Here is a 25,161-nt window from a genome sequence, read left to right on the forward strand (position 1 = left end):
TTCAGTGACTTTAAAGCAGCTAATCTGCAACATTTTGTTCTCATTATCAGCTCTATAAGTAGTGCATATTATCATCATTCATTTTCATTAATTTAATCTTTCTGTGGCACTTTCAGAGTTGACAGTGATTCTGTTACATCTCTTCCAGTAAGCCTATAATCATCCTACAGTGATTTCCCCATAATACTCTTATAATAATACTTAAATAAGTAACTGACAGTGCATCTGTGGATCTCTATAGAAAGTTTAAGACAGACTAATTGTGTGTTATGGCATTCTCGTGACAATACATTTTATAATCTGTCTTTTTAAAGTGTCCTATATTGAGTTTATCCTAAAATATCCCCTGTGTTATCTCTATAATTTTTCTACAATTTTTTTTAATCTCCTAAACTTTCCACATGAACGCTGTCATTGTCCTGTTATACAAAATATTCTTACAATGGTTTTAGGGCTGCAACTTACCATTACTTTATTGATTAATCGATTAATCCTAGTGAAGTGTCCATCCTAGTTTCTCAAAATCCAAGTCTTGTTTTATCACTCCAAAACTTGAGGATATTCAATTTAAAATTATATTAAACATTAAAGCAGGAAAAAAACATATTTAAGGAAGCTGAAAATAGCATTTTCTGCAATTTATTTATGGAAAACCTACTTTGAAAAGTTAATTGATTCTCAAACTAGTTTCCGATTAGTTTACTATCGGCTTAGTCGACTAATCGTTGCAGCTTTGAGTGGTTTACAATGTATCTCCTATGATATTTCTCAAAATCTGAGGTTGCTCTTTGAGTTTTTCTACTTTTTACCTTTATGGTTTTAAACTAGCTGTTAGAGTTGGCAGTGTAGTCTGTAGCCTGTGTACTAATGTTGCATAATTTCTTCAAAGATCTCAGATGTCACATTTAGGCCTCAGCAGCAGCAGAACTGATCTCAGCTCTGTTGTCATGCAGTCAAAGTTTCCAGCAGCTTGAACTCTCTTTACTTTCCTGTTTTCAGTCGGGTACAAATCAGACATGTAAGCTGTCAGCAGGGTATTACCTGTCCGCGGTTTCCCTCCGGATCCACAACAGCAGCGAGCTGCTCTCCGGTTTGATCCGTTTTTCTCGGGTCCAGTCCGGCGGCTCGGTGGCTTCAGTTATCGCGGACACACGGAGGAGCTCACAGGATCATGGCGGAGGAAACTAACCGCGACTCGGAATCTCTCTGACGGGTCACTGTCCGACTTTTCCCTCTCTCTTGTATCTCTTCTTCTTCTTGTTTTTCTTGTTGGAAGGAGAAAAAAAAGAGCTGCACACTCCAAAGAAAATGGAACAAAAAAAAGAGTTGCTGTGTATTTACATCACATCCCGTTTCCGAGGAGGAGGGGGAGGAGGAAGGCAACATGAGCCCCCCGAGTGTCTGACATCTGAGAACTTAGAGGAAATCCCCAGTAGGGCCCTACGAAGGGAACTACGGAGGGCATAGTCTACACGGGACCTTACGTCCGAACTTTCCACCTATTCTCGCTTTTAACCAGTTTACATTACAGTACATTACATGTTATTTAGCTGAGACTCACAATTGCTATATATGTCGGAGGCCTCACGACTCCGGAGCCCTGAGTTTACTCCCATCTTCTATATCTTTGATCAGAATCAGAATAAGACATTCTTTATTGATCCCCTAAGAGAAATTCTGGGTTGCGGTTGCACAAATTGTATAAATATCAAGTAGAAATATAAATAAAGCAAGATAGGAAGTGTGAATATGTATGGTATTTACATAATGAAGGAGTTGTAAAGGTGAACAGTAACAATAATAACAATAATGATAATAATGATAATAATAACAATAGTAGTAGCATCAAAGTATTGCACACATTTCAAGACAGTGTTAATGCAAAAAACAGATAATATTGTCCAGTTTCAAACTCACTAAGTGTCTGTGTGTTAGATATTTCTAATGAAGGGCTCAACCTGGGCCCTCTCCGATGCGTGCTCCAATTAAAATAGAAAGAAACTAAAATACTGATAACAAAAAACAGAAGAATAGAAAGAGAATAAAAAAGGGCCAAAAGAAAATGACAGCCACTATCAAATCCTCTGAATAAATATGAAAGGTAAAATGAGTACAATTACAAAGGGTTCATGACTTGTGACTTTATTTACAAATTCATTTAAATTTTTGGGCTAATTCATTGATTAACTATTTTAGGATGTATTAGGATTAGGTCGAGATTCTAGTCATTTCTGATGGGAATTGATGATGTTGAAAGGGGTTTGCATTTACATTTTTAATGGGTCAATCCCAAATGTGGGGCAGTTAAAAGCTAAGTTAAATGTTATACATTAAGGTTTTTATAATGTTTTTTTTACCATGCATGCATTAATGACTTTTTAATTCACTGTTTGAGCAACAACATGACAGAAACTCTTAATTTGTAACTTCAAAGACCTTAATGTTTCTATTGAAAAACCTTGAGTATACATCCTTTATATATATAGTACATGTCATTTAGCTGACGCTTTCATTACTATCCATACTAATACTATATCATATACTATCCACAGTGACTTGTAAGTCACAGGTTGCACAACTGTGGGGCAACTAGTGGTTAAAGGTGCTGTAGGTAGGATTGTGAAGATCCAGGATTTAGACAAAGAATTTGAACATCGACAACTTCTCAATCGCCCCCCGTCTGCTAAAGCCCAAACGGTCTCCTAAGCCCCTCCCCCCCACGAGGGAGAGTGAATGTGTGTACCTGAGCAGTGAGTGACATGCAGTTAGACTATCACACTACAGGCTGTAGGTGGTGCCAGAGAAGCCAGACTTTTTTTTATTACATGTTTCACGTAGTACTACTTGAACATAGGGTCAGTTTCAGCAAGTATGACAGAAAGTTAGTTTTGTAAGTCTGATCTACTGCCTCTTTAAGTGTCTCGCTTAGGGACACATTGGTTGGTATTTGCAGTGGGAATTGAACCCAGATCTCCCATACCAAAGGCATGTGCCATGTCCACTGCACCATGTAGCCAAGATCTACAAAGCTATCTTTGAATTTCATTTTAAGGAAGAAAAAAAGGGACACCTGTCATGTTATACAACCATGACACATACGCTGTCAGATGATTACCTGTCCGCGGTTTCCCTCCGGATCCAGCAGCAGTAGCGAGCTCCCCCCTATTAAATTGCCTATTCCTTAATTTATTATGTTCTGTTATAATTGAAATCCCATTCAGATACCTTAAATGTGTCTGTGTGTAAAATAGTGGTAGTTTTAGAGAAAAAGACAAGAGATTCAGTTTAATCTGGTGTCGGGGATCATAACATTAGAGAAGACATGAAAAATAATGATCAGAGAGTCAGTGAGACATGAAGAGATACAGACTAAATTGTCTACGGTAGTCTAAAGGATCACAGAAAAGTTTACATAAATGTAATATTTGTAAAAAAAAAAAAAGGTATTTACCAATATGTGTACAGATACATCTTAAATATACAGTATTTATATATAAATATATATGCAAGGTGTATTTTATAGAAAAAATTGTAATGTAATGTTACAGTACTGATCTGTATGTGTGTGTGTGTGTGTGTGTAAGAGAGAGAGAGAGACAGCAGGTGGCAGCAGAGTTTTTAAGTAAAACAGAAAGTTTCCAAAGCTGCAGACACCATATAAAGCTTGGTTTATGGTAGTCCAGTGTTCCCGGTGGGGGGGGGGGGGGCAAAATGACTCTCTAGTTTTTCATAACATTCTTCTGTCAACGGAGAGACAAGTGAAGTGAAGGCGGTCAAGACCTTTCCTTTTCATGTCATGCTTTTGATTTGATACCTTCTCCTCTGAGGAGAGGTGTTGCATCCCATCCTGCAGATTTCTTTCTTCCTTTTTCCTTTCATGGTTCAGTCCTCTTTTCCAAACGTCTCTTCTGTCCCTCCTCCCTTTCCTGTTGCACACATGATGATAAATGATTCCATCAGCAGATCAGAGAGAGTTCCTCTGGTTCCGTCTTCAGACCACAGTTTCATCATCCCACACGTGACATCACTTCCTTATCCATCGGGTCCCCCCCTTGTGACGCAAGGGCAAACTGCACCGACACAAGACAATTAGAGAAGCCACACACACACACACACACACACACACACACACACACACCCAGCGGCGTCATCCCCACACCATAGAGTAAAGTTGCTAAAATAACTGAACAATGAGCTAGCTGTCCCCAGAACACACTGTAAAACATCTCTCTCTCTCTCTCTCTCTCTCTCTCTCTCTCTCTCTCTCTCTCTCCAGGGTCTACAAACGGTAACAAAACCAAACTGTGCCAACCTGCACAACGAAGCATACACAAACAGTGTTCTAGCGTTCCAGCCAAAAACCGACATGAAGGATTTGGGGATGGAGGTGGAGGGGTTTGTGTGCGGAGGACAAAAGGGAGGGGGAGGGCCAAACTAGTCTCATTTTGTTTGAAAATACTTAAAACGTTAACAAGAAGTAACATCACCCAACATCGCTTAGAGCACCTTTAACTGTTGCGCGCTGGTTGAAGCGTTCCTATGTCCCAGTGTGGTGTTTGTAACTGTTTGTGAATGTTATGTTTACATTATTTTTTTTTGAATGTAAAAAAAAAAATTGACCACAAAAAAACTGTCGCACGCTGGTTTATTTCCCCATGTCACATTTCATTCTCTCTGCTTCCAGTTACTCTGAAATCTCAACTTCAGTTTTCCAGTTTTTAAAGGTGCTCTAAGAGATGTTTGGTTACATTCAAAGTATTAGCAAACAAATCTGAGGCTAGCTCTGTGTTCTGGGGACAGGCAGCGAATGTAATGAGATGTTTCCATATGGGACAACAAATGTGACATCGCTCAGAGCACCTTTTAAAGACGGCAAAGACAAACACATTGCTGCACTTGAAAGACAAACTACACGGGTTATTTTTTACCTGGATTAGATTCAAAATGCAAAACATGTTTGCAAAGAACAAGCAAGGTAATCCTCCAAAGAAAACAAACAGATTAAGGGTTTTCCATGAATCATCCCATCATGACTGTTTTGTTGTTATCCTATCTTCTATTTGCTTGACCTTAAGGTTCATTTCCACAATGTTAATAATTACATCTGGCGCGAACAGCTGGTTTATTTATATTTTAAATAACAGAAAACACCAAAATGCTGTTAGGTGATACATTTAATTTCATAAACTGCTTTAGTAAAAAATTAACTCTCGGTCATTTGACAAGTAACAAGTAGCTCTCACCTGAGACCATTGTGTATGCATACGCAGGACGCCAGAGTTACTGTTATAGTCTGAAGTCTTGCCGTGCCAGCATTGCACTAAAGGTTGCCTAAATGCCATGTATGGACAATTGCTGTGATTACTGTTTGTGCGATTTGAGTAGATTTGGACTTCTATCCGTTTTATTCCACTGTGTTTAAGCGGCGAAGTGGAGAGGCCTCGTTCACCTGTTTGGAGCTGGCTGGTGAATGTGACGGGCGTGGAGATACACCGGGACCCTTTATGTGGATCTACTGATCGCTGTGATTACTTTTATTGTGTCGTTGGAATACGACAAAATACAGAGGCAATGTGCTTTGTTTCTGCATTTGAAGAGACAGCTCTACAGACTGTAGGTGGAACACTGATTATTCACTGTTAGCCTACATTTCAAATGAATTTAAGTGTCGGGGAATTCAGCCATTGGATTTCATAGGGGCAAATTGTTACATAAATTGTTACAATGTCATTTAAAATCTGCTTTAAAAATCACCATCCATGTTTATTTAGCACGTCTGTTTTGTCCATATGTAATCGGGCTGTGTTCCCCAAGTGGTAGGACAGGTCTCAGCTGCTACAATGAGTTTTTTTTTTTTTTTTGCACCCCCTGTCTCAAATATCAGCATCATCTCATCGTCCAAACATCCATGTTAACTTGCCCAAATGTGGCAGTGAGAGCACCTCCGTCTCCCACAGACTGTAAACATCCTCACCATCATTGGTTCGTTTCAGCAACAGTTTCCTCCTCCTCCTCCTCCTCCTCCTCCTACTCACATCCTTCACTCAGATCCTCTCCAGATAACACATGCTGAAAAAAAATCAGCTTTTTTCATTGCAAAGCTCTAAAAACCCGTTCCTTCAGTAAAAATTATACAGATAAAAAAACAGTGAAGGGAGTTATTACTGTCAGTGGTGGACTTTGAGAGGCAAAGAAATAAAATAAAGAGGGCACTGGCGTCCATTTTGTTTATGAGGCAAGTCTCTCCTGGTTACTCAAAATTCAGAAATTTGTTGAATTTGACGCAACGCGAACCCAACGCTGTGTGACAAATCCCCCAGACACATGCATCACACACGTGAGTGACGTACCTCAGGCATTGTAAGTGCTTCACCACTGGACCCTCTTCACTGGTGATCAACTCAAAGAACCAGAGATGGAAACAAAACGCTTCACCTTCATCCTGCACAGGAATGAAGTTTACACAATGAAACCTGACTCTCTGTGTGGGTTTTCATCCGACAGAAATAATGAATAACCGATTGATAAACTTAATCTATTTCAACTTTTATGAAAATAAAAAGCTGAAATTCAATTCAAATAATTTTATTTGTCCAAGAGGGTCAATTTAAAGATCCATAGAGACATAGATAACTTTATTCTTGTCCAATAGATTTGCATAAAATGGAAATGTGTCTTTGCCACTGGCATATGCAGTAAGATCACACACACCATAAACAACAATAAGCAGCAGTTATGCATGTTAAAATCTTAAACTGACCAAGTGGCAGTTGATCAGAATATCACAATACATGCAGATCAGCAGTGTTTAACCATAAATCAGAATGAAATGAAAGATTGGCAGAGCAGGCGCCCATGTATAGAGGTTTAGTCCTCAACGCAGCAGGCCTGGGTTCGACTCCGACCTGTGTCCATTTGCTTCCCCCGCTCTCTCCCTTTTCATGTCTTCAGCTGACCTGTCAAGTAAAGGCCTACTAAAGTCCAAAATATAATCTTTAAAAAAAGAAAAAAAAATCAAAATAGTAAGACTTAAGCTTTGGTTAAGACAAGTTGGTCAAGCTGAAATCTGATGCTGTCATATTGTGTTTGGAACAAGCAACCCGCAGTCCAGCTGGAACAAACAGTCTTCATACACATACAACAAAAACAAAAACACAACACTCTTGTGCATCTCACCTGAAAATGAAATGATTTATTTGCACAGAGAAGAGGAATCACAATTCCAATAGAAACTTTCCACAGTAAGTAAGGTCTGGGATTAATAACCCAGAGTAACCAGGACATTGTTTCTAGAATAGTCTTGCATTGCAAGACCTTCCCCCACAGCGCTGAGGAGGAAGGTCTGGCTAGTCCACACAGCAACGTGGGATGGGAGATAAACAGCTCTGGTTTCTTGGCATTTCTTTAAACCAATCACAATCATGTTGGGCTAAGCTCGGAGCAAGGGTGCCGCTGCAAACAGCCCGGGGAAGGAAATTGGAACATGTGTACGTTCAAAAGTTGTTTTGGTCGTGCAACAGAAACCTCTGATAACCTAGTTAGCTAGGGCAGGAAGATAGTGGGACATTTGGAATGAGGCCTCATGGTTTTCCGTGATGAAAACTAACAGCAGTATTCTTTCCAGAATTTCTTAAAATGACATCAAAAACTTTGCTCCAAAAACATGATATTCTCCGTCTGTGTTTAAAATAGCTCTTTAGTCATCATGTCTCCAGATAACGGCCATTATTCAGCGTGGAGGAGGAGAGGGGAAGAAGTTTAATCTGGGTTGTCAGGACTGAGAAACTCTGAGCGGTAGTCGTCACCGGTTGATGCCGCAGTGTTTCCCCACACCGCCGCCGCTCGCTGTTATCAACATCAAACACTGTGACTCATCCGGACTGAGAAACAGAAACAGAGCAGAGGAGGACTGGAGGTCAGAGGGACAACTATCTGGACACTTTCTAGCTGGCTGCTGTCGCACAACATCCTTTCATCCAGTCTGACTGAATCAGCTGGACAAACACAATGACAGAAACATGTGCAACATAAAAAAATAAAAATAAAAGAGCAGGAGGAGTTGTTGTGGACGTCAGGCTGAACCAGTCTGGTCCATCTTCACACAGACAGTATCAGTGTCGGTGACAGTTGGACATGTTAACCCTCTGAGGACAAAAGACTCCCCGGCAAAACTCAAAAAGCAACATTACAACATTTAATTTTAGACATTTAGATGCTATTTTAATCATATATTATCTGAATATTAAGACTTTGGTAAAGTAATTTCAAGCACCGAAACAATTGGTCCAACAGAGTATAGGTTAAGGTTTGTTTTCAAAAGGGATTTGAGGAATTTCAAAAGTGAACTTCCACGTTTCAGCTTTAGGGCTAAATGACCTTCACACATTGCTCTGGGACAGATTTGGGGCATCACTGTACAGAAAGCTGAGTTAGTTCTGAACATCTTGATAAGAAAAACATGGGGATCACCAATCATCATCAATTCCAAGTATTCCTTCTGGCTTGACATTTTACATTTGGTTCCAATCTGTGTGAGGATTGAATTGAGTCTTTTTAATTTTAATAGTTCAATACACAAGTTTACATTCAAAACTGGTTTCACTTTTTCAGTGGTGGTGTAAACCAATTAGATTTACTCGAGTACTGTACATACATTTCAAAGAGATACAGTACATATTGTACTTTTTTCTACATTAATCTGACATCTTTGGTTACTAGTTACTCAACAAATTAGGATTTTTGCACACAAAACACATGTAGTTTATAAAATAATATGATTCTTATGAATAAAACTACCCAACAATATAACGGCCAGTATGAAGTCCAACTGAAATGATTAGATTGATCACTGATTGATTGACAGAACATGTCCCGACAATATTTACATACTTTTAAAGGACTCTTAAATGTAACAGCGTATATTTACAGTGTTGTATCAGTACTTTTACTTGAGTAAAGTATCTGAATACGTCTTCCACCACTGGAGGAATTACATCACAGTCTTGATTTACTTCCAGTTCCAAGGTACAGAGCTATACAGGAAGTTCCATCCATCCATCCATCCATCTTCATCCGCTTATCCAGTATCGGGTCGCGGGGGCAGCAGCTCCAGTAGGGGACCCCAAACTTCCCTTTCCCGAGCCACATCAACCAGCTCCGACTGGGGGATCCCGAGGCGTTCCCAGGCCAGGTTGGAGATATAACCTCTCCACCTAGTCCTGGGTCTTCCCCGAGGCCTCCTCCCAGCTGGACGTGCCTGGAACACCTCCCTAGGGAGGCGCCCAGTACATACAGGAAGTTTTGTTTCCTTTATGAAGTGAGCAGTGCTGGAGGACTCGGCCGTTCATGAAAACAAACAATTTGCCTATCTTGTGTAAATCTAGACAATGTCTATATTTGTCTTTTTGTATTTTTAACGGGCATTGAATGTCCTGCTATGAATGCTCTCTGATGTTTTGTAATGTGCACACTACACCAAATTCCTGTTAGTATATTAAAGTATAATATTGAAGCGATTCTAGGATCAAACCTTGACTATTGATAATGTGAACCGGATACACTGCCTTGCAAAAGTGTTAACCCCCCCCGCCTCCCCTCCACTACGAGTGAACTAAACCTGACACTGTACAAGTCATAGTAACAATGACCAATTGGACCCAATGTTCTTACATTCAGCCATTTTAGTTACTTACGTTTCAATTTGGGTTCCAATCTGTGCCATGAAATTAATAATAATTATGTATACTTTATTAATCCCACATAGGGAAAATTACAGTTTAAACTCTGTTGTTATTACACACAGACCTGAATTACACACACATGCTCAGTTCCTATACATGCACCAAATGGAGAGCTGTCAGAGTGAGGGGGGGGGGGGGGGGGGGGGGGGGGCTGCCCATGGAAAGGCGCCCCAAGCAATTTGGGGTTTCGGTGACTGCTTTGCAGTGCCTTGAACCAGCGCATTTACGGTTCTGGTACTTCCACCCCCCAACTTCTTCTTAGCCTCTTCTCTGGGGACTACCACCGTTAAAACTTCACAACCACACTCCTGCTCTCGCTCTGACGGATCAGACAGAGACTCAGCCAAAGGCGGGAGTCTGGCATAGCCACCTCCGATTGGCCAACACTACGTTTCTGTTTACCCTTTCCTTGACGGGGTTACTACTGCTGTACACAGGGAAAATGCTGCTGCTATTGGTTACTTAACAGGATGTTAAACCAGTTTCAAGCCCTTTGAACCTGTAACTGTTTGTCCTATGTCACTAACAGACAAGTTTGAAACTCTCTATTGGAATACCCAAATTGATTTAAAAAAAGAAGAAGCTTGAGATGAAATTTATGGGGGATTGAGCCCCCAATATTATTCTGACAGGCAGGGGTGTGGCACCCAATTCTGGGTCCTGTAGAAAGGCATTTTCTGTGCCCTTCCTCGCATCCACAACTATTCCTTCTACCATCTTTTTGGGCCCTCCTCACATGAGTACTCAGTCCCCTTTCCCCCACAGTCACCCCTGCTGACAGGTGTGACAAGACAAATGAGGAAAAGAGTGTGACACCTGTTGATGAAACTTCACCCACTTTTACTTCTAAGAATCTCTAAAAATAACCGGAGGAATGAGCTGGGCGTCAGGTGTGTCACATCCTTTGTTTGTTCCTCTTCTGGTTTCATATTTCACCACTTGACTGACGTTAAATTGTTGCAATATGCCGCATGCCAACATCCAAAAATCCTTTCATAACCTTCTACAGTTGTATTCTGATTCAACCCTTGTGTTGTCATCCTTTCCACTATGCAACTTTTTGTTTTTGGGTCAAAATTGTAATTTTTTATAAAAAAAATCCATATTTTTTTCGTGACATTCGTGTCATTTTTTTCTTTCAAATTTTTGTCACTTTTTTTTAATCTTTGACACTTTTTTCTGTGATTTTTTTGTTGTTGTGGGGTTTGTGTTCTTCTTTTTCCCACGTTTTTGAAACTTTTTCAATCTTCATCAGAAAAATGTAATTAAAGTATTAAAAATAATAAATTTAGAAACTGGTCTAGTCTAATCAATTCAGATGGACTTGAAGGCTTTTATATTGTTGGGTAATTTGATTTGTAATAAACCACCTTATTGTATAAAGCACATGTGTTCTGTGTGCGTAATCTTAATTTCCAAAGTAACTAATCTAACTAAAGCGATCAGATTTAATAAAGTGGAGTAAATAGTACAATATGTAGCTCTGAAATAAAGTAGAAAGTGTCTTGAAAGAAAGGACTCAAGTAAAGCACAAGTATCTAAACATTTGTACTTAAGTTCAATACTAGAGTAAATGTAGTAAGTTACTAGAACTTACTTGAACTAAATGAATTAACCGTGATAAGTAAATGTTCAGATTTTAAACTTTTGACCATCTTCTGTAGTTTTCCACCCGTTCCACTCTCTCTTGCCTCAAAGCTGATGAGTGAAATCCCCTCCAGCTTCATGTTTTAATGCGTTCCAAAGCTCCCTCGCTGAAGGGGAGCGTTCACTTTGTTCTGCGTGTCTCAACATCTTTCCGACTCTCAGCAAACATTCCTGCTGTTCCAACGAAGCGCGAAGAGGAAGAAGTCTTTTAAAGCGAAGGAAGCTTGCCAAGAAGTGTAAACCTTCATTCTGTTTATAGAAAGTAAAGCAACATATTTTACTACAGATTACAGCTGACATTTAAGGAGAACACAATGGCGAAAAAATTGAAATAATATAAACATTGAAGGAAGTGTTTTTAAATATACATGGCTCACCTTTGTCATAGCGCCAATAAAAAAAGAGAAGTAAACTGACAAGATATTTTCTTTTCTTTTTAAATCATAATCATGATTCTGGGCAGAAATGGAACGTACATACATACATATACTTACGTTAAAGTAATTGAGTATTTTTGTTGTGTACTTTCACATTTTAAAGTGGTTTTTAAAATCTGTAATTTTACTTATACTTAAAGTGACTACATGTCATTTTTACACATTTCTAAATCTGTGTAATGATCATTACACACTGATGACAGCAAACAAGACTAACAGTGAAAAGAACCTCTGCCCGGGTCTGATTTTTCCAGCAAAGTCCCAAAATGGTTTACGGCAGGTAGACGGCGCTACGGCAACATTCTGATAGATCACAGATTTTAGCTGAAAACCAAAAAAAGCCTGTGTTAGTGCCGGTAAAAGGTAGCCAGAGATGTCTCTATATAGGCCTTATTGTATTTTTATTTTATTTTAGAAGTTGTCTGCTATAGTTATGGCTAATACTGGGGCAGGACCGTCAGGAAAGAAGGAAATTAGATGACTAAATAACAAAAATGAAAAGCTAAAACGGAAAGGGAAAGAGGACGGGTAAAACTCAAGTCAATCTCGGTCGGGCTTCAACAGATAGAGACAATTACGGGATTGTGGATGATTCAAAAACGTCATTGAATTGGCCCTTGGGTATGTAATATGTCTATTCTATTCATTAAATAAGTTTAGACTAGGCGATGTGGTTGTATGTCAGTAGCCTAGATTAAGTTACACACCCCTCCCATTTAGCTCAGACGTTTTCCTTTTACACCGTCTTTGTGTTGGCTTATTTTCTCACCCCTTGTCCCTGTGTACTTGAGTAAAGCGTTCATGGGTTTCATGAAATGTGCTAAATGAATTATCACTGTGTTGTTTGCCACAACAATCTCTTAACCCTCGTCTTGTCTTCCCGTTGACTGTGCAACTTTTTTCCATGTCACATGTGTTACTCTATGCGTTTTTCCCCTTGTTTTTAAGCTATTTAACGTCTTTTTATAATTAGATTTTTTTTTTAAAGTTAAAATGCTATTGAACAAAACACCTTAAATTCATATAAAGTAGGGAACTGATCGTTTTATTTGTACAGAGCGTTGCAGGGAACTTGACAAATTGTTGGAATGAAACCCAAAATTTATAATATAGAAATCTTTTCAAAATGGGTCAAATATGACCTGAAGGCAACAGGACAGTTAATGCTTTGTCTCATGACACAGTGATAGTGATGCCCGGTTAAACTCACGATACATCCAGGCTAAGTTACCACTTAACAATCGAAATCCCACAATGCATCTTTAACTTATTCTAGTAATGCAAATTAATGACTTTTATATGTATATTTCTTTTCAATTTTGTTGCAATTTTGAATTTTTGGGCTTTATGCTCTTTAAAAATCCCAAAAGACTGTAATTTAATTAAATAAGTGTAAAAGATATTAGGTATAAATATAAAAAGTATTACTTTTTACTTTTACTGAGTAGATTTTGATATCTGTAATTATACTTGTGTAGCCTACTTAAGTCAAAGTTCATCAAAGTACTTTCACATGAGTAGACTATTTTTGGAGGCTATTTTTTACGCTCATCTTTGTTTCCAAACTGTGGTTCATGACAGAAGGAAGATCCCTTTCATTACAGGAGATTCAACTGATTTCCTCCACAGTGAGGAGTGTCTCCAGGGCGTGTCGGTATGAAGAGATACGAGTAAGAGTGCCACTGTTTAACCCTTTGTAACTGCTAAGGAAGTCTATCTGTATGTCTCACTGGATTATTCCTTTCTTTTTTAGATAAAACGGTATCTTCTGTTAGATGTGTAACATTCTGCTTCTGTTCAGAAGTTGTGGGGAGACAGCTGTCAACACTGTAGACATGTTTCTATTTACCTATTTTAATATGCAAAGTATTGCATGTAAAAAGCTGGATGGAAACAGCAAAATGTGATAAAAATTCCTAAATAGGTGTATATGCTTGTCTGTTGTGGGTTTTGCCTTTGTGGAAAAAGAGATGAAACTCCAAACGGAATAAGGGAACACATTGGCCAAACAAGTTCTGACGTTGTGAACACTTAACTCACGTTCCTGTCTTCCGGAGTACCATTTCTTTTGCTCCCAAAATGCAAAAAACGGCGATTAAGCACCCGCTCCGAATTGGCTCTCAAACTGGCCATTACGTGTATATGATTTGAACTTGTTGTTGAGTTTGTTCCAAGGAAGATGGTAGAAAAAAGATGTGTTAGATCAGTTAACCCCTGTTCCTTTTTTCTGGTTTCAAGCATGGAACATGTTAACACTTTCAATTTTGGAAATTGTATAACCATGTGTGATATTTGATAGCCACGTGTGACTGCAGCATCAAAAAACCCACACCTGGGTTTCAGTTGTGGTGAGAAGAAGCTGCTGTAATTCTAGAAAATCTGCAGGTGATGTGTTCAGGTGTGTCGCAGAGCCATCATGCCGCACCTTAATTTGTTATTTCAATAATGCCACTCTCATGGTCGCACAGTGTTTAAGCTTCTGTTTCTCGTCCGGTATGTGCATGATTAATAGTCATGTCAGATAAAAAATGGAAGCGTTTTTTGTGTAAAGGAGGCATAGAGATCATATACTTGCTGATGGTTTTGTTAGGTGAGTGGGAGGCGTGGGAAGGAGCTCAAATTAGTAGCATTAAGAAGTCTTTAGTGGTGTCGGATGTATGACTCTGCACCTGAATGCCGCTCCACCCGGTTGGGTCTTTGGATCGTCAAATATTTCAAATACTTTTCTAATCCTTGATTTCTGTAGCTCTGAGGCAAAATGTGGCAAGATGTTCATAGTACTCATCACACAGAATTGCGTAAAAGAAGAATCATAAATATCAGCATCAGTGTGAACAGGCTCTCATGGCTTAATTTATGTATGCATTATACAAAACCGCACAGTGTCATTTTTACTGTACATTGCTTCATACAGGTACATGTGACTACATCCCAAAATGTCTATTAGAGTTATTGTCAAACAACAACGCCCACACATTTATTAAAAATAGTTAAACAAAGGAAAGATAGGGAGATGCTTGGGCATCACAAGGCAATTTTTCACAGATTCAACAATAGTTGGTCACAGATATAATGGGGAAAGTAAGACGCAACTACAAACTCAAAACTCTTTATTTCACACTCCAAATCAAGGTTTATTTAGTTCTTAATTTTCAATTAGTTTTTTTATTTAAGTTAATTTGAGTGTGGTTGCTGGTTTTAGTTTAGTTTTTTTGTATGTATGCTACAAGCAAAACAAAAGCCTTGGTTGGGGAACTGTATAGGAATGGCCATGATGATTAATGGTTAATCTTTGAGCTACTTTAGTGTCCGATGTGAGAAATGTACAACACAGTGCAATCACAATTCAGTTCCTGTGGTTTATGTCACAAGAGGTGACGGAAATTCATGCTGTCTCCTTTTTTGGTAGTAATATATTATAACTAAGAAACTAAAGCTGAAATGATTTATGTTCATTTTTATTTTAATGTTATTTGTTTTTAAACTGAGCAGTACCCTTTTATTTTAGTTTTAGTTTTCCCTGAATGTTTTAGTTTAATATACTTTTATACTACTTTAGTTTAGTTTACTTTAAATATTTTTCACAGCTTATTTTTGTTTTTCCTTTTAGTTTACTACTAAACAGTAACTCTGCTCCAAAAAAAGCAACAGTAACACAAAAAATAATTGTAATTTTTGAAAAGGTTGTTACTTGTATCGGAAGTTGCAATTTGGCCTCAAGCCAGACAGTAACTGCTATTTAAAACCCTGAGCTTTAAATAGCATGTCAGCCTCCACATTGTGGTTTATCAGGTATGATTTCCGTGTCTGCATACAGTACAACAGCCTGATAGTGATTCTGTAACATGAGAAACTTTCCTGATGGTATTACCCAAAGATAACGTAAACACTGAAGAAAATAAGATGACCGAGAAAGCTGCCCTGAGGAACACCAAAAGGGCAAGTCATATTTTGAATGAAATAGGTTGTTTTCCTTTGAAATGACACAGATTGTTTACTGGTGTGATGCCCCCATCTTACATATGGTGTGATGCCCCCATCTTACATATGACCATTACAAAAATGATTCATATGATTGTTACCTGATTTGGTAAGATTTGTCAAGGTTTAAGCACAAACACTACGTTATGATTTGGACAGGTCCACAGCTGACTAACCCCACAGTAATCCACCCACCCAAACTTTCTGAGCAGCACTTTGCTACTAAGGGTCACAGTAAAATATGTAAAGCTTTGTTTGAATTCACATTTTTTAACAGAGACAAAAAAATTATTCACTTTTGAGATTATTTGCCAATGCTTCCAAAATAATTGATGGATCCATTGTGTTTTCATTTGCTTACTTTAAATTTTTCTTCACATCTTTTACAATGAGAGGTGCGAACAACTTATATTTTACACTTACCTGCCTTATTTAGCCTTCATTCTATACGTCATTAAACTCCTCTTGTTCACACTCTTGCTGATGAATTAAGCTCTGTGAAGTTCTACATGTAATTTTTGTTATCTTTTGCTCTTATTGAGGTTTTTACTGAAGCTTTTTGTCATATTTCTGACTCTTTTTTGACCTCCAGAACTTTCCAAGAACTTGAAACTTTTAAAAACAACGTTTACAACATCAAGTAGGACTAAGAACTTTCTAAAGGACTGTCATGTTTTCAAAATGAGGCATTAAAGCTGTATTGATGATGCATTTTATGATCTAGTGAAGATATTTTTCAGGTTCAAACCAGGTTGACGTGTCTTGTGTAATCCTGACATGGTTTCTATCTGCTTCCTATCTGATGCAACCGGGAATCTCCCATTAGATTCACTTTCTTTCTTTCTTCCTTTCTTCCTCTGTTTCTTTGGCTTTGTTCCTCCCCTGCTCCTGCTCCTTTTGTCTCTTCCAACGTCCCTCCCTTCCACTCCTTTCCTCTCCTCTCCTCTGTGGTTTGAACTAGATGCATCCTGCCAGAGATGAGTCACTGTGTTGGTATGTAGGGAAAGAAAAGGAGGAGGTGTGGCGGGGACAGCCTCCTTGTTGTTCTCTTTGCCCCTGATTATTTCTCCTCTCGATTCTATCCTTCTCCCCCTTCTTCACTCTGACATAATCACTTTTTGAACATGTAACTTTATTTTGCCTGGAACAAATAGACAATACAGGACTCCAGCCATGTTCACGTGGATTATGGACAGCAAAGTGAAACTGCTGTGATCAAGTGAAGAAAAAAAGGGTTGCTGCGACAACAAATAGGTTTTCAAACAATAGCACGCTCTCAAACTATGTTTAATTTATAGGAAAATGTGAGATGTGTTTTGTCTTGTGTGGCTCAATTACAGCTCTAATGAAGGAGGTTACTTTGGTCCAGAGGTGTGACTCGGCTTCCCCTTTGAGTCCCAAGAATTACTTTTCATGGAACTAAAAGGTTCCTTCTGCCTATTGTTGTCCGTGTAAAGACCGGTTAATATTTGTTCTCGAAATTATTTCTCAAAAGTCCAGAATCTTTTTTCAAACTGTTCTATGATACTACAAATAGACAGCATAAGAAATGGACAATGTGACGCTTTTGTTTTCAACAGAGACCAATGAAGGCTATTAGAAGCACTTTTCTGGGGATAGCTTATTGCGCAGTCTCCAATTGAGCTTGAAGACGTTGATGTGACGTGATCAACCTGTCTGAAAGTTGTAAGTCTTTTGGTAGCTGTGCCAAAAGAAATCGGAAGAGCGGAGGAATGTGTTAGGAGATAAGATAGAAACAGGCTACTTATTGCTACCTGAAATGCTAGTTACATTAGCACTTAAACCTAAACAGCTAATGTAAGTCAAAAGTGCCTGCAAGCGTCTCCTGTACTGTTTGATATTTCCTCTACTGGTTGTGACACAATCGCTAGCCATTTTTTTCAAAAACGTCTGCTACAGAGACATAACATTAGATACAAGGTAATGGAGCCTTTTATACATTTTCATGTTTCTTTAGAAATAAACAATGACAAACATAGTCTTTAAACGCTTCAGATGTAAAGTTATGCGCTGTCAAAGTGACTTCAAAATGATGGTACGCTTGGTGGAGACTGGCTTACCCTCTTGCTACTACTATGGTAATATTCAAATCAGAGTATTTAAATATAAAGACCAAATTGATATGGCATTTTTGGGAATCCTGTGGATTTTCAATTAGAGCAGCCTAGACATTGGATGGATTCAAAGGTAGCACATGGATCAGCCAAACATTCATTCTGTAAATTCTCCTCCAGCATAATGTAAAAAAAAAAAAAAAATAGGTTTCAAGATTACTAGTTCTTTTTATGCCACATTAGGTGTCAAGAGAGGAATTCCTTAAAAATTGTTGTGATTTGGTTTCAGAATATGACAAAGACAGTTAAAGAACCATTGGATATAAAACAGGTTGTATGACTTCTATGATGCTTTCCTGTCATGTTTTTCCTAAACGATGTACAGTATTTTAAGCATCATATTATCAGTTTGCTAAAAATGCTGTAAACAGGGGGGGCTCCGAATGTTCTACAACATCAGGCTCCGCCCCTGATTTACCCATGAGCAAGGGGGGGCAAGGAAAAAGTGTGTGTGCGTGCAAGTGTTTACAAGTGAGATGATATGAATGAAGTGTGTGTTTGGAGTACCTGTTTGTTGTGTATAGAGTCGTCACGCCACCAGGGAGCTGAGCGGTGTGTGTGTGTGTGTGTGTAGGTGGGGGACGATGACCAGAACTTCCGATTTCAAAGGATTGGTGTTGCACTCACACACAAGCGTTCTTATAATACAAACACATTTAAAGTCACCGTCACTGCAGCTGTTCCTAATGTTTATGACATGGTCATTTGTAACACGTATGATGTAGGCTGGTGTGTGTGTGTATGTGTGTGTGTGTGTGTAAGTGTGTGTGTGTTTTGAGGTACAAATGTTGTGGAGTGGAGTGTCTTATCACACTGTGGGTTAAACCTCATCCAGTTAGTCAGACAGTCCACATGTCAATGACACAACACGGAGAAGCACGATAACAACAGGTCACAAATAGACAACACACAGCTGGTTGTTGCAATGTTTAAACCAACTTCTTACCTATTTGTTTCATATTGCTCATAATTCATATCATTTTGCAAAAATCCTGGATTACTTAAATCAGTTTTTCTCTTGGGAATTGTTCATTCCAACAGTCTTATTAAACCTGTTGTGTAATTCAGAGGTTCCCAAACTACTTCACATTAAGGACTCCTGAACTGACACAAATTAGATCAAGAATGTCTGTCACTTTATGAAGACTCTGGTCCTCAGATCTCTGGAGGGTAAAGCCAGACAGCGAGCTAGAGTATCTGTCCAATCTGAGTTTCTGTTGCACGACCACAACAATGTTTCACAACTTCCTACATGTTCCACCAAAATAAGTTTCTTCCCGAGACTATTTTCCAGAGGCTCTGTTGCTCCGTGGTGCGCATAGCGCAACCCAAGACAATTGAAATTGGTAAGAAAAAATGCCAATAAGCCAGAGCATGATTTTCTTCCATCCCGTGAATGCTGTGTGGACTAGCCAGAACTTCCTCCACAGCACTATGGGGGAAGGACTGGCAATGCGAGACTAAGACCCTGTTTACGCATACGTGGTTATATAAAATGGAGAATTTGCCTTTTAAAACGAACCTTTCTAAAAAACTCCAGCCAGAGTGGAAAACTTGGGAATACTCGTTTGGACGTTTGCATGTAAACTAAGACAAACTGGGGTTTGGGTAGCCAAGGAAGTGAGGAAGAGAAGAGAGAAGAAAAGATTCATTGTTTGTATGTGTGTGTATGTATGTATTTTTGGGATTCTGATTGGCTAACGTGGGTTTGAGCTTCTCGTTACACTGCCACCTACAGGTTTGTTATGCTCTTGACACCATTGACGGCATATGTACACTGGTACGTGTAACCAAAAACTAAAAGTTGTGCACGATGTTAATTTTGAAAACGGAGAGATTGAAACGTCCGTTTGTCCATGTGTAAACGTAGTCTAAAGCTTTAATGAACAGAGACTAACAGATCTTGATATTAGACTGTGTAAAAAGTCTGCGTGTTATCAGTGTGGTTCGGTGTTTACTGTAGATAAGAACTTTGTGAGTAATAGTTTGGTGAATAAACTCTATTTGTGTGACCTTGGCTGAATTTACCCACAATCCTTTGGCTGTTGTCCAAAACAAACCAACAGCATTAAACTTAAGAGCTGACTGAAAACGGATTTCAGTGTTTTGGTGAAACATCTTAATGCTTTACAGGTAGGAGAAATGAAGCAAAAGACAGAGAGAACAGAAAAGAACATATTTAGAATTTTTTTAATGTCTACAAAATGCTATTTTACTATTTTACAAATATGATTTGAGCTTTAAGTGTTTGACGTTGGATGGTGGTGGCATATCTATGAGTCCCTCATCAGGATCACCTTGCCAGTCTCCTGCCAACTCTGCTAAGGGACTGTTTTTTATTCAAGGAGCTACCTGAGGAGTTTTGGGATCTTTAGCCAAAATAGTGAAAGGCAGGGTCAACCCTGCCTTCACCAGCAACACAGTTTAGCAAAGAGTTACATCTTTTTTCACAACCATGACAAACAGTACATGACTAACCACTGCTTTCTCAACTTACACATCACACTCCACCATTATGGTGGCCATTTCAGTAGATTTACTCACTAACATTCTTGTGTAAACACATAAGCAAGGAAACTAAATGCACACTTCCCGCATTACTGCATTACTTCAAATACTAAGTTACTCGTCTAGTAAAATAGCATTCACATAAAATAAAACAATACAACAATGAGAGCATTCAAAAAAGCACACTGGGTAACTGCATATTTGAACTGGTTGCCAGGAATCGTCACCAGGCTTCCTCAGTTATTGTACATATTTTTTCAATTTCGCAGACAAGCGTCAATCCTTTCTTCTAAAATGTCTTGAAAAGGCTTTCGTTTGCTAAATTCATGTTTTCCTCCGTGGATGCTCACGGGCGCACGAAAAAAAGTAGGCTAGTCATAAAATGTTTGCATTTCAGAACCTTAGGAAATGTCCAAGCGGCCGACAAAACACACACACGCCTATTAACTCCACAGTAAAGTAGGCTCATCTTTCAACTCAGAACAGTGCCACTTCTCACAAATATACACTGTATTGGAGATGAGATGATCAGCGCTTACACGCTCCACATCACACAAACTGCAATGTTTCATTTTAAATAAATGTAGCCTACTGGCAGTCTGGCACCCATGGATGCTCAGTATTTTCCGTGAAACCTGTGTCAGCTTCTTTATGTTCCATCACTATCTCATTTTTGTTGGGTCAGACCCATCTGCTAGTGATGGGGGGCAGAGACTGAGAGCTACATGGAAAAGTGTGCACCAAACAAACCACTTTGAAATTTTGCTAATTTTATGATTACAAAATTGTAATGAGATCACTTTAGTTTGGGTTTCTCTCCAGTATGCAGTGCTGTGGTGTCATCAAAGAGGCAACCTGGCTGTCTGGGTCTGTGTAACTCCCGATCTCCACCAACTGCGGAATGGCAGCAGAGTTAGATGATGTCCATTAAAGTCAATGTATGTATCTTCACTGACTGCAGAACAGCAGGCTGGTGGAATCTTTAAAAAAACTCACAAAGTAACATTGTCATGCCATGGGACCTTTAAAAAGTATTGGTATTGCATCTGTATCAGCATTAATGCCCCAGTACTTGGTATTAGATTTATAAAATGTTTTGCTTGTATAGCACACCACTACTAGGCCTACAAACTGAAAGAGACAAGAAGGAGAAGGAAGGAATTTAAAGTATTTTTCCACTGCAGCTGTGGTTGAAACCAGGTGACACAATGCAGCTCAACAGGTTCAGACTGATCTGAGCTTTTGATTATGTAACGTCTGAACAAAGAGCTGTAGCCTTCAAAGAATAATAACCGCACACTTAGTGGTGGAATGTAGCTAAGTACATTTACTTTATACACACATTTATTTGGGGGTGGCAGTAACTCAGTCCGTGAGGAGTTGGGTCGGGAACCGGAGGGTCGCTTCTTCAAGTCCCCAGACAGACCAAAGTCTGGAGTGTGGACTGGTAACTGGAGAGGTGCCAGTTCACCTCCTGGGCACTGCCAAGGTGCTCTTGAGCAAGGCAGTGAACCCTCAAAAGCTTGTGGCGCCATTCCGTGGGCAGCCCCCTCACTCTGAAATCTCTGTGTAGGCACTGATGCATGCACTGAGCATGTGTGTGTAATTCAGGCCGGTGTGTAATATGTGTAATAACGTCAGAGTGTAAATTGTAATTTCCCCTTGTGGGACTAATAAAGGACACATTATCATTATTATTAGTAGTAGTAGTGGTATTAGTAGTACTGCAATAAAGTAGTTATTTGAGGTACATATGCTTTATTTTAGTCTTTTTTTATGACACCTTTCTACTCCGACAGGTCATTCAGAATCAAGACATTGACAGTAACAGATACAGTAACATTAAACAAGGCGGAAATTTTGGATGCAATATTGTTCCAGAACTGTCCAACAGGAGAGCACTCCCAGAATATGTGAAGATATGTGCCTTGTGCTTTCATTAGACATAAAGTTCATTATGGGCCATTCTTTATTTTCTTTGGAGCATTTTCATGGGGGATAGCTATGTCCTATGAATGAAATTGTAGTGAATGTGCTGATGGTCTGGATTGCGAGATACTTCTGGAAAATTAGACCATGCATTATGCCAGTTAAGGTCAACACTCAGGCCTGGGCGACCGCGTGACCAGATCCTCTCAGTAGGAAGGGCGGAGCGGCCAGACATCACTAGGAACTGATAATACATGTACACCATACCACAGTTTTTAGGATGCACAGTAAATAACTGCTGAATAAGATGGGGAAAACCTTATGGCTTGAGCATATATATGGTATATGTATGGTAATGTGTTTCAGCTAATCTCCAAGTTTTAATAAGGTGAGAGATAATGGGGCCAAAGAGTAGCTGGTGCTGCTTATTAGAAACATTGGCAAAAACAAGTGTCATGGAGTGACCAAGGCTCTGTCATAGCACTTTTTAAGGTACGCCAACAAACAGATTTATCTGAATTAAACCAGGTGAGAAGGGGTCTTAAGACAAAGGACCAGGATTAATGTTCAAAGTTGGGAATTGAGAGGCCCGTCTAATCTTTCTTTTTCTAGCCACTACCTTTTCTTGTTCTAGCCACTGGGGGACCATAGGCAGGCTGGAGGATTGCATATTACTGTTAAAAAAACTCAAAAAGTGACAATTCCATGCGATGGGACCTTCAAAATGTATTGGTGTTGTGTCGGTGATGATGCCCCAGTACTTGGTATTGGATTGATACCAAAATGTGCAATGAAATGGAGTGGTATGACTGGAGGAGGAATATATGTGAAGTACTGTGCAGTAGTTTCTTTTTTTATGACATCAGGCCTTTTAGGGAAGTGCAACATACTTTTTTTTATTATGTTAGATAAATGGTGCTAAAGATGTCTGGTTCAACGTTTGTGTTGTGGATTATGTGTCAATATGGCTGTACTGTACAAAAAACTGCCTCACGGAGACATTAACGTTTTGTAAGTCTAAAATATATAATGTTATACGTTACAGGACACTTGATGCAGAACTGCTTTTTTCTCTTTAATAATACACAAACCACTGACCTGCACTTTTTTATCTCTGGGAGGAATTTGAAGAAAAACGTTTGCTGAGAGTGTGTTTTCGAATTTTGATATGTGTTGTTGTGATTTAAACTTGATGGTGTCTACTGAAACATAAGATCCAGTGGGATAAATCTACTAAGGACCCCAAAATTTCAACTATTTAAACAAAAGGCAAACTCTGAAAAAGTTTTGAAAATGTCCGGTTTATGCCTGTTCTCTGCCTCATTCAAGAATATTGACATTTTTTTCTGTAGATCATCTTTTAAAACATCATTCACAAACTACTGTAGAGAATTTCATACAACACGTGGTCATGCAAGTCATTAAAGAAAATAATAACTTAAATGTTACAGTGAATAAAACCAGACAAATATCAACACATTAACATTTAACTGAAGGATACATCTATATCATTATGTTCAACATTAATCATCATTAGAATACTGCACTATTATGCTACTTGTACACTGTTGCCTTCATAAATAATATTATATATATTATATTTTATTATCTACTGTATGTCCTATGTCTGAAAGTTGTTCTACATTTGTATATACGTGTACATTCTTTTCCGTAGTTGTTCTGGCAGTTTTGATCTTTGGTCACCTATTTTATTGAATCTTATTTTTAATCTTATTTATTATTTTTTAGAACATGATTTAATTTTTTGTATACGTATGAGTAAATATGTGTGTATGTCCCCGTAACTTGCTGCTGTAACAGAATAATTTACCAGTTTGGCATTAATAAACTCTGTCAATCTATCTATTAATTATTCATATTTTATTTATTTAGGCTTCATTTGATAAATGTTGTATGTTATCTCTATATTTAAACTGCTGCACAATTTTATGTCTCAGACTTCCTTTTTCTCCTTGTGTGACTTTTCTTTTCTTATATTGCAATACATATGTTATAGTTTAAAGCATCGAAGCTTCATTCAAATTGTGGCCTTTTGAATTCTAAGTTAACATTGGAATAATGCGCAGCTTTTTCTTGTTTTGCGTGTCTATTCATTCTTTTTGAAGCCGGCAGTTCTGCACAGTTGCAGATAAAGATTGGGGCCACACTGATGCTGGCCGCGTAAGATTGAACACATGAACACTCGTTAAATATAGACGTTCTGATGACGTACTGTATATCAACAGCAAAAAAGCTCCCAGTTCTCACATCCCCAGGACTTCAGTTTAGCTTCCCACAGAGTCCTCCACCCCACACTCGTCATACCTGTCATCACAGTGCCTGTACAAGTGTACGTGTGCGATGCTTGATAATGCTTACATGGTAACATTCAAAATCAACATCAACAGATCTGCCCCAGAAGCCCCCGGGTGACGGTTGACCTCAGTCAGCAGCATAACGTCATGGCACAGCATCTTTTTCTGTGAGGTAACGCATCACAGAGCGATGATGAATAATATCTGTCTGTTAATGCAGTTACTATGTATTAATCATTAGAATAACAGTGCCATAGCTCACCTAGTAGCGCACGTGCCCATATACAGAGGCTTATGCTGCGTTCCAGACACAGTTTATAGCCGTCAAGTTACGACTTCAAGTCACGACTCACGACTTGGTAGCGTTCCAGGCGAAGTCACGACAAACCCTTCTAGCTAGCATCAGCTAGCGGCTACCTAACGGTGATGTTACTGGCTGATTCTAACGATTTCTACTCTGCGACATATT

General features: G+C 38.9%; 1 protein-coding gene and 1 long non-coding RNA gene across 6 annotated transcripts in view; one reads left to right on the top strand and one right to left on the bottom strand.

Annotated features, from left to right (window-relative positions):
• The window catches only part of ddr2l (discoidin domain receptor family, member 2, like), a 27,680-nt gene extending 24,538 nt beyond the window's left edge, over positions 1–3,142 (bottom strand). For 2 of the 5 annotated variants that reach the window (XM_034871169.1, XM_034871168.1), the window contains exon 1: positions 1,042–1,385. The gene's annotated coding sequence lies outside the window, so the exon portion shown is untranslated. Of the gene's footprint in view, positions 1–1,041; positions 1,386–3,115 lie in introns of those variants that run through there. The other 3 variants (XM_034871170.1, XM_034871167.1, XM_034871171.1) reach the window with 3 other exon arrangements.
• LOC117944433 overlaps positions 1–25,161 on the top strand; it is a 26,446-nt gene extending 1,285 nt beyond the window's left edge. The window contains exons 2-4 of the long non-coding RNA XR_004656574.1: positions 8,054–8,058; positions 12,857–12,866; positions 24,981–25,161. This is a non-coding gene — a long non-coding RNA (uncharacterized LOC117944433). The remainder of the gene's footprint in view (positions 1–8,053; positions 8,059–12,856; positions 12,867–24,980) is intronic.

Source organism: Etheostoma cragini, chromosome 5, assembly GCF_013103735.1.
Source record: "Etheostoma cragini isolate CJK2018 chromosome 5, CSU_Ecrag_1.0, whole genome shotgun sequence".
Taxonomy (NCBI): Eukaryota; Metazoa; Chordata; class Actinopteri; order Perciformes; family Percidae; genus Etheostoma; species Etheostoma cragini.